A 9,718-nucleotide genomic window follows, 5' to 3' on the forward strand; every position below is an offset into this window, starting at 1 on the left:
CCTTGGAAACCCATCCAATTCGAAGCTTAGCTAACCCCACTTTACCTCGGCCTCCTCACATTCGTGATTCAGCCCATTGCCTCATCGGCTAACTCTTGTATCTCCCCACTCTGGTGGTTCGACACATTTCCGCACATCTGCCTCCCCACGTTAAGTGGTTTGGCTCGCCTTCAGCATCGCCGCCCTGCCCTGGCAGTTTGGCCCCATTCCATCTTTGCCTCCCTACAACGTGGTCCATCATCCTTCAAGGATCTCCCCGCTTCACGCGGTTCGACTCCGTCCTCTTCCTGCTCCACGCAATTCCACATTCTAACCAACAATGCCTCTCCGTCTAGCGGTTCAGCTTGGTTTTTGTCTATGCGTCCCTACCTCTGTAGTGGCTCCCTTCCGATTTTGCCTCCCCATTAAAATGGTTTGGCCTTCCATTTCACAAACATGGTGGCTGCCTCCACCTCATTATGACATTCAATCATCCCGCAAGGAATCCTGCTCTCAGGCCATTCCTTACGTTGTCGCGGCTCACTGGCACGCCTTGCTCTAACTCTGTAGAGCTCCAACTTTGTGGTGCTAGCTCGTCTCCCGTCGAACGTAGCACCCAATCCTGCAAGCGAAGCTTGATCCATGTTGTAGGCACCAAGCCCACTTGTCCGACATGGTTTTTGAGGGTCTCACCTTCCATTCATTGCAACCCTTAAGATGGCTAGGCACCCGTCAACTTCCCCATAACGTCCAACCCTCGAAGGACGCTTTCCAATGCCCTCAGGCAATACTCAAGTCTATCCATCCTGGAAAGACACTCAACTGATGCGTCCGTCGCATCCACTGTAGGATCTCCACAATCAATCCCAAAGTTTATAGTCTATGGCTCGTAGCTCTCCACAACATGGTTGCTCGACCTGGCAAACATGGCCTTTTTCCTGACCACCCGACTCATCAGCATGTCCCTCTCCTCAACGGGAGCCTAGACTGTTTGAAAGAAAACTTGCTTCCTATTTTCCCCTCTTCAAAATGGCCAACAACTCTGACTTGTTGCATCACACGACCAGACATTTTGAACCGACAAGTTTTTGATGCAAGTGAACCCTCTGGAACGCTCGCTACCTTCGCTTGACATTCTAGCCAAGTCCATGCCTTGCTCAGCAAAGCTGCTAGCCCACTGCTAACAGAGTTTCTAACTAACTGATGGATCATCACAATAAAGAACATTTGAGCTTCAGCTATCCGTTTGTCCCGTCTTGCAATAAAATCCCAACAGTATCGCACGCCGGTGCACTAAGATGACCATCCTCTGATGGCGCAAAAGCCAACCAAACATGCCTCAATGGAATTCCTCCGAAAACAGCATCCACTGCATGGATGACATCCCATGAAGATACTTCAATCAAACTAGGATGCCCCAAAATCAACTCCCAAAACACAGACGATGGCGGAAACAACGGCTGTGAAATGGCCTGATCCTGAAAGTCGTAGTTCATGGCTGACAAAGCAAATTCTAGCCATAATACGCGCAACCAATCCCTTGTAACCAGTAGTATCGGGTTCACCCATTCGACTGGCATGAAGAATATCATTCCTGCTTTGATGTGATCTCTGCACTGACATCCAACCAATGCTCTTAAAAAGAAATTTAGCTCATGGGAGCTGTGAACATAACCGTGGCTTCACTCGTCTTTCTGACCCTGGCCAGATCAACTTTCGCCAATGGCTTCGTTTCAAACCGCACTGCAATCCACTATTGCTAATATCAATCACACGTGATATCAACTCAGCATCACAATGCTCACCCTTCGCTCTGATACCAACTGTCACGGGCCGACTCCTCCTAAGCGGCAGCGGCACAAAAATAACCCGTGCGGCGCTCGTAGTCCCACCTGACTACAAGCCAGCCTTTCCTTATCCCAGGTTTTCTTGGCACGACCCCATGCCTATGGTGAAGCTTGCCTCAGAGGCTTAGCTTTCCTTGTGCCGCCCGTTTGATGTCAAGGCTTCAGCCTTGTCTTGCTATCATACCCTTGTGGCACATTTCATACGCTGGGTCTCGTCTATGCGCACCCCTTGGGTTGGCTACGGACATGCATGTCCCTCGCCTGGCACTGAGCGTCGCTCCTGCGCGCACAGTCCTATCCTCAAGCTTGACACTTGCCTTGTGTCGTGCCCGAGTAGGGCAACTTCCAATCCTTGGCCTTTGTCAGGTGCGGTCCTCTTTCATGTGCCTATGGTTGTCCCATGGCATTGGCAAACATAGCCCTCGCAACTTACTTCCATCCCTCGTGGTGCAGCGTCACCCCACGACTGCACGTCTAGGCCAACGGACCCTTGCTTGCGAGGCTGAACCCAAGCCAAGCTCACAAGTCGATACATGAGGCTCTTGAGTGGTGCCTCGAGTACTCAATCGTCACGGAGGTATTTAACATCCATAAATGTAGCCCGTGGGGCATAATCAGTTTCTACGTCAATCCTCCGGCACTCGTTGTGCGCCCAACACGGCCCGCAGGTACGACGCCGTCCATAGAGTCCCCTAACTCGTATGGATACCTAGGACACTCCTATGAGATGCCTAGGCAGACCCTTGAGGTCCTCCCTCAAGGTTACTCACTTAGTGCGACTGGACGACAGCACGCACGGGGGAGGCTGGCTGAGCTGTAGACACCTCTGCCCCCCTTATATATGCTTTAAAAAGAAAATCCAAGTTCTAGCACTGGACATCATTTTGCTAGAGAATCACAATGGGCCTTTCTCACTCTTCCGAACTCCAAATGAGGCGCCTTCTGTTCCTAACTCTTTCTCTTGACTTCCTTCACTCCTCCATGAAGTTTCGTCTCATCCCCATACTCGTGGAACGAGATATAGCCTTCGGGAGCTTAATCACTTACACTGCTCCTTGGCTAAGTCAAGCCCTTAGGTGAACGATCTTCAAATGACGCCAAACTTGTTAAGCACATTCCATAATATCCTAGGAAGGGTCCCCTCACCCTAAATCCCAAGATTCCATCCATAGCTCGGAAACGCACGGGACTGACACTCAGGCTCGCGCGTGGCCTCGTCCGCTGACGGCGCATGGGCTCATCCCAGATCCTTGCTAAACTTCCTTGGCACTCTTATAATATGCCATAGAGCATCTCTAGATGCTTATTGACTCTCGCCCGTCGGAGCCCCTTTTCAATGCACGTCGCCCGCGCACGACTGACACTGCCTGCGCGGCCGACCCTGCCTGCGCGCACGGCTGACACTGCCTGCGCGGCCGACCCTGCTTGCGCGCACGGCCGACACTGCCTGCGCGCGGCTGACACTCATCTGCGCACATCTCCTGCACGACTGACACTCGCTTGGCCCTCCTGGGCGCGCAGGGGTTATGGGCGCCAAGGCACAACGAAGGCAGCCCGTAACAGTGCTCATGTGATATTCCCTCAATTTCAAAATAAGTGGTGCTTTTACCATGGTACATCCTTTACAAAATTCCTCATTCCTAAAAAGTAAGCTGTATTTTTACTAACTTACCCTTAAACACCTTGAAAAAGATGTAGCTCTTTAGTTTTAAATGAGTGTAAAATTGGAAGAACATCATTAATGCCTTCTTGATTATGTGAAATACCACTTATTTTGAAACAAAATGTATGTAAAACACCACTTAGTTTGAAACAAAATGAAAAGATAAAAACATCACTTATTTTGAAATGAAAAGAATATCATTAGCACGGGCTAATCCCATCTAGTGGTCTTGGATAAATGGTAATGCCACAGGAAAATATTATGAAATATTTTCCTAAATGATAGGAGGGTAGTTTGTTCACAGAATGTGAAGCTGAATTGTGAAGATGCATAATCTTTTTGCATCTCAAAGAAAGATGCATAATCTTTTTTCATCTCAAAGAAGAGAGAAATAAACTTGAACATATCACGTATAGATTTAAAAATCCTTTAATCTATAAGCCTGAAATTGACATTCTTTTTATAATGGGCAGGAGGAAGTATAAGTCCGGTCAACTAATACAATGAAAACAATAGCATTGGTTGTTAATATTAATGAAAAAAGTCATTTTTAACTTACAATTTTGCTTAAAATCAAGCTCCTCCTAATTTTGAATAATAGACATTTTCTGTTTTCTACAATAAGCAATGTCGAGTTTGCTGGTAATGTAATTTAAGATAAGGTCGAAAAATGCTCTCCGTTTGATTTTTGGTCTAAACATACGCATGAACTATTAGAACTAGGACAAAAACGCCTTTCCATAAGCAAATTGGTCCAGTTATGCTCCCAATCCGTTAACAGACCTCCAGCTATGATGCATCCTTTTTAAAATTTATTTCTTTATTGAGATGGATTCCACTTTGAAAAAATGATTATCTCACATATTTCTTACATATTATATTTTCTCCTTCATTAAAAAGATGTATATTTTTGTGCTTGAGCTTTCTTTTTCATAGAAAGTCAGAGCATATGTGTGTCACTTAATTGTCACTCCTAATAAAGTAAAATAAAAATTCATTAAAATCCAAATTCAAATCTTAATAGAGAAAAAAAAAATTCTTTCCACTGGTGAAGAAATAAACAAGCTTATGGTTGATCACATCGTTCGTAAGCAATAGACAAGGTGAAGAAATAGTTATATGGAACATATTGTAAAATTCACCGAAGTTATACTTAGTGAATGTTGCACATAAAGGATCTAACATATCAACAAAATGGACGTTATGCAAAACTAAGCAAGCTTATGATTGATCATATTGAATAAATTGTACAATTAGTAGTGTTAATAAGAGAATATATTACTTAAGACGATTTGATGATGTCTTATTAGATCTTCTTAAGTAGAGATGAAGAAGAATATTCAAAATCACATGAAGAAAGTTATTCAAAAGAGGGAGATTTTATTTTATTGTCCGTTATAAATGTTACTCCCTCCGTCACAATTTATGTGTTATAGTTTGACTAGGTATAGAGTTTAAGAAAGAATGGAAGACTTTTAAAACTTGTGATCTAAAATAAGCTATGTATGACTGTATATCATTTCATTAAGGATAAAAGAGAAGTTTTAAATTAAATTATTTCTAAATACAGAAATATATCATTCTTTTTTGGACGGACTAAAAAGTAAAATGTATCACATAAATTGGGACAGAGGGAGTATTTTTTATCATGTGACCTTTTTAAAAAAATATGAGTTCACTTAACAAAAACTGGGGATTGGGGGGAGGGGAAGGGGTGATTAGACAAGTTATGTCTCATCTTCAGCTTAATGAGGACATGACCCTAGATAAGAATGTATGGAGGTCGAGGATTAGGGTAGAAGGGTAGCAGGTAGCCGAGTGTTGTCGTACTCTTATGTGGGAGAACAAGATGCTAGTCTCCTCTACTCATCTTCTCCTTATTTAGTAACTATATAGTATTTACGTAGTATCTTATTCTTTCTTACTATTATTATTGCTTCATTTGCTGTGTTTAGCTTGTTTTTTTACTGTCGTTACTGTAACGACCCGCCTGATCATTTTGAGTTTTAGGACCCCTTTCCCCTAAATGACCCTTCCCGGTTTGGGGTTCTTCAAGGAAACAGCTATTGGCTTTAGGTCAAGTGTGGGAAGTTACCCGTGGCGATTGAATCCTATGGGAATAGGCGTGTTTAGCTTTAAAATGGTGTTTTTGACTTGTGGGGATGGGTGGCGCAGTTCGCGGGGCAATCGGGTGAGTATCGGAGAAGAAAACTAAAATTTCGAGTTCGTAAATTAAATTAAGGAAAAGATTTGACCAAAGTCAACATATGGGGTTAACCAACTCAGATTCGAGGTTTGAAAATTTTCTTAGGTCCGGATTTATGACTTAGTTGGATGGTTGGGACGAATCTCGAGGGGATTGGGAGTGTGGTTCGTTATTCCACTCCGAACTTGAGCCTTTATTATGATTGTGGTTCGTTTTCAATTTTTCAAGTTGTTAAGAATACAATGAATGGTGAGTCCTCATTAAACTCGCATATTTTGTTGTTCGGAAATGGTTAGGAAATTTTGTGACAACTCAATTTGTTTAGTCAGTACGCACAAGACACTATGAAATAATGCTATATATGACGTATCAATGCCAAGACATAAAAATGAAATCCAATGTTTATTTCTTAAGCAAACATATATGGCTGCAACTAACATGATGCTGTTGAAAGGGGCAACTCATAAGAAAACATAAAAACATAACTGAATGAAAGCGATAATAATAAAGTTTCGAGATTCATCATGAAACGAAACAAAATTGGCGTCTAAGCAGATTCAGTGTTGACCTTTGCTGGTGTTTTGAATTCTTCCCAAGCCTCAATCCAGGTGACCATAGCATCAGCAAGATTGTGAAAATAGGGATCAATTGGACCAAGCTTTTCCTCGGCCTGCTTAGCGAGCTCGAGATAACATTGTTCAGTATTGGTGCATTCCTTTGGTAAGGTAACAGATTGGAAGAAGGGAATCATATCTTCTTGCCAAAACAACCCCTTGAATTCCTTCTTCAAAATTCACAAATGGATTGCTAGCCTTACTGTGCCATGGGTATGGCAGGCCCGTCTTCACACCATAACCTAAATGATCACACACCACCAGCATTTTAAACATTTCACGTTAAACAAAACGAATGTTTGTTTTAACATCATGTGGTCTCAAATTAAAACGATCAAGAAACAGATATCTTCATACTTTGGAACACCAACAAGCCCACATATCATCATATCTGCCAATAGGTTGGCCATCACCCATAATCCCAAAATACATAGCAGTAGAGGCGTACCTAGGATTTGAGCGCAACGGGGGCACCATTATCTTTAGTACGCCAATTACTTGCGACAAAGTTAGGTGTGCGACTCTTAAAAAACTTATCGATTACAATAGCGAAGTACAAACTTCAATATTATCAAATATAATTAATTTGGTACTAATTTAACAAAAGTATATCATCAACTCATACTTGAACTCGACGCTTGAAAAATAAAAACAAACTTGAGTTTTCAAGACATTAAGTTGATTGTACAAAATTCCAAATTTAAGAATATGATAAGATTTTAGGACTTAGTATAAGATAATACAATTTTTAATTAAATTAAATCTATAAAGTTATGTATTCCTCAATCCCTAGAAATTAAATACTATTATATACTTATATAATAAGTAATCTATATTGATCACTAAAAAAGAAGGGAAAGCTATACCGTAAGAGAAGTCCGATTGTTAGCTCGAAATCGATTGCCGGAGAAATTAATGAATATCGACAATAGATTCGACTATGGGTGACGTTCCTAACTTAGTGATTAGTGAGAAAACTTGATAATGGAAGAAGGGTTTGAGAATGGAAAGAGCCAAAGAAGTTTCTTTTTGCTTATTACGTTGGGAAAAGAAGAGTGGGAAGTGGGAAAAGATCTTTTGGAATTTGGAGCTTTTGAGAGGAGGGATTTAATGAAAAAGATAAAAAAAAAAAAAAATTGCATTAAACACAGGTTTGTACAACAGTTTACTGCACAAATTTTTAAAAAATAATAATTGTAGGAGCCGAGATTCTAACTTGGGTCACGACCAGTGAGCATCAACGCTGGGGCACTCCTACCAACTGACCTACTTTAACAATTATGTTTGAGAGATCCTTTTAAAATATATGATAGTTTTTCAAGGTATAAATATATGTATATAGGGTTTTTTTGAAGTAGTTACGGGGGCACGTGTCCCCCACTCCTCAAGGTGGGTCCGCCCCTGCCTAGCAGGGCCAACGAGTTCCCTGTTAAATGCAAGGTTCATAGCACATATGGGATAGAGAGTCCCTTTGGGGATTGTCATCACAGCATCCACATACCTATTTGAGCCAATACTAGAAAGATATTATGTTGAGTGAATATTATGTTGAGTGAAAAGTACGGAGAAAATAACAAAATGTTCCCTTATGTTTGAGGGTAGGTTCAAAATAGCCCCTTAAGCATGCACTGAACAATTTGGTCCGCGCCAATATTTACCGAACTCCGTCAGTTAGATTTGACAGGAACTATAAAAAGGTAGAAGCTATATTGAACCAACCTTTTATTACGATCCAGAGGCTTGATGAGATGTGTGGGGGCATCATAATCAGGGATGTTAAGCCAGAGTGCCATGAGAAACGGCTGTTGGCACACCTTCCCTCAAGGTAAATGGATACCCTCGAACGAAATTAGCACCTTCTCTATAAGGATCATACAGAGTGTTGAAGAAGTAGGGTGTCGATGGTTTGTCAGATTTTCAAGATGTTGTGCTAACGTATCTAGGTCTTCCCCATTTGGATCCTTTGCCACCTTCATCAAAAGAAAAACTCAATCTCATTTCATAAATAAAGCGACATGTATGCAACAATAAGAGAAAGTGGTGGTACTTACAATGCAATCATCATCAATTGTGTCAATGAACTTCTTCTTGGAAACCAAGAAACCGAAGCAATGACAGGCAACATCCTTGAATGAGATGCAATTGACTATGAGCTCTATAATTGCAATGACATCAACCGGATTCTTGGTCCTAAGGTCGAAGCCCTTAGGGACCTTAATCACCTTGGTGGGATATCCATCTTGGATGATGATCAAATGGTATGGCTTAAAGAATGACCTCCAATTCACCAAGAAGTCCAATCTTCTTATGGTTGGAATCACTGTGTCTACCTCACCCTTCAGTATTGGAGCCATTTTCTTCTATCTTTTCAGATGGTGTTCTTTTCCCTAAGTTGCAAGTATAATGATTTATTTGGGGGGGGGGGGGGGGGGGGTATAATCTTCATATGGTAATAAAATCTTAAAGTTGTTACTTTAAACTTAATTTTGATTAAATCTCTGAAGTATTTCTTATCTATGACTATGTGTCTTATCTATAATAATTATTTATAGGGGGAAGTATAATCTTCAGATGGTAATAAAATCTTAAAGTTGTTACTTTGAACTTAATTTTGATTAAATCTCAGAAGTATTTCTTATCTATGACTGTGTGTCTTATGGTATGCTTTTGATTTGCTTTCCATGTAAGAAATGGTCAGCTCTTTTACTATCCATTCTTTATATTGTAGACATTTGTACTATATTAATTAACTTTCCAATTTGCTTGTGTCAACTATAGAAACAAATAAAACCAAGATGTTCAACTTTAGTAAATCTCAAATTATAGAGATGCATCTTTTGATAGAATGCATTTCTTGATAGAATGATAATTAGAGTACTCTCTGATGAGAAGAAATATTTGAAGCCTTTTAACTTGCAAAAATATGGAAAACTTTCAGAATCCTCTCTGGTTTCAAATCTATTTTTCTTCTTTAGGATATAAAGTAATATAGATAGTATTCCGAAGCTCCCTGGTTTCAAAAGCCATAAAATTAGAAGCTAGAAAAAGAAAAGGAGACATAAAAGAGTGAAATTAGACTAAACAGCAGTATAATATGACTTTAGTTGTGGGTAAAATAATAAGAGTGAAATTGAATATATATATATATATATATATATATATATATATATATAATTCATCTATATTGAATTTTATATAGATGAAATTTATGTAAATTAAACAAAATAAACATTTTTTGTTTACCCATTTAAATTTTTGCTTCTGATTGGAAAAGAGAAAGGATATTTGATTTTTTTGGATCTTTCGGAACTCCAAAACGAGAAATAAGAACATGAAACTTTTGATTACATTGTCTCAATATAGCTAGTTTTAATATATTTTTAATAAATGAACAAGGTTAGTAAATCAG

At 40.2% G+C, this 9,718-nt stretch overlaps 1 pseudogene; it reads right to left on the bottom strand.

Moving 5' to 3' along the window:
* Window positions 1-1,217: 1,217 nt before the first annotated feature.
* LOC132607893 (UDP-arabinopyranose mutase 1-like) lies at window positions 1,218-9,437 on the bottom strand (annotated as a pseudogene).
* Window positions 9,438-9,718: the final 281 nt, after the last annotated feature.

The sequence above is a fragment of the Lycium barbarum genome, chromosome 8 (genome assembly GCF_019175385.1).
Source record: "Lycium barbarum isolate Lr01 chromosome 8, ASM1917538v2, whole genome shotgun sequence".
Lineage (NCBI taxonomy): Eukaryota > Viridiplantae > Streptophyta > Magnoliopsida > Solanales > Solanaceae > Lycium > Lycium barbarum.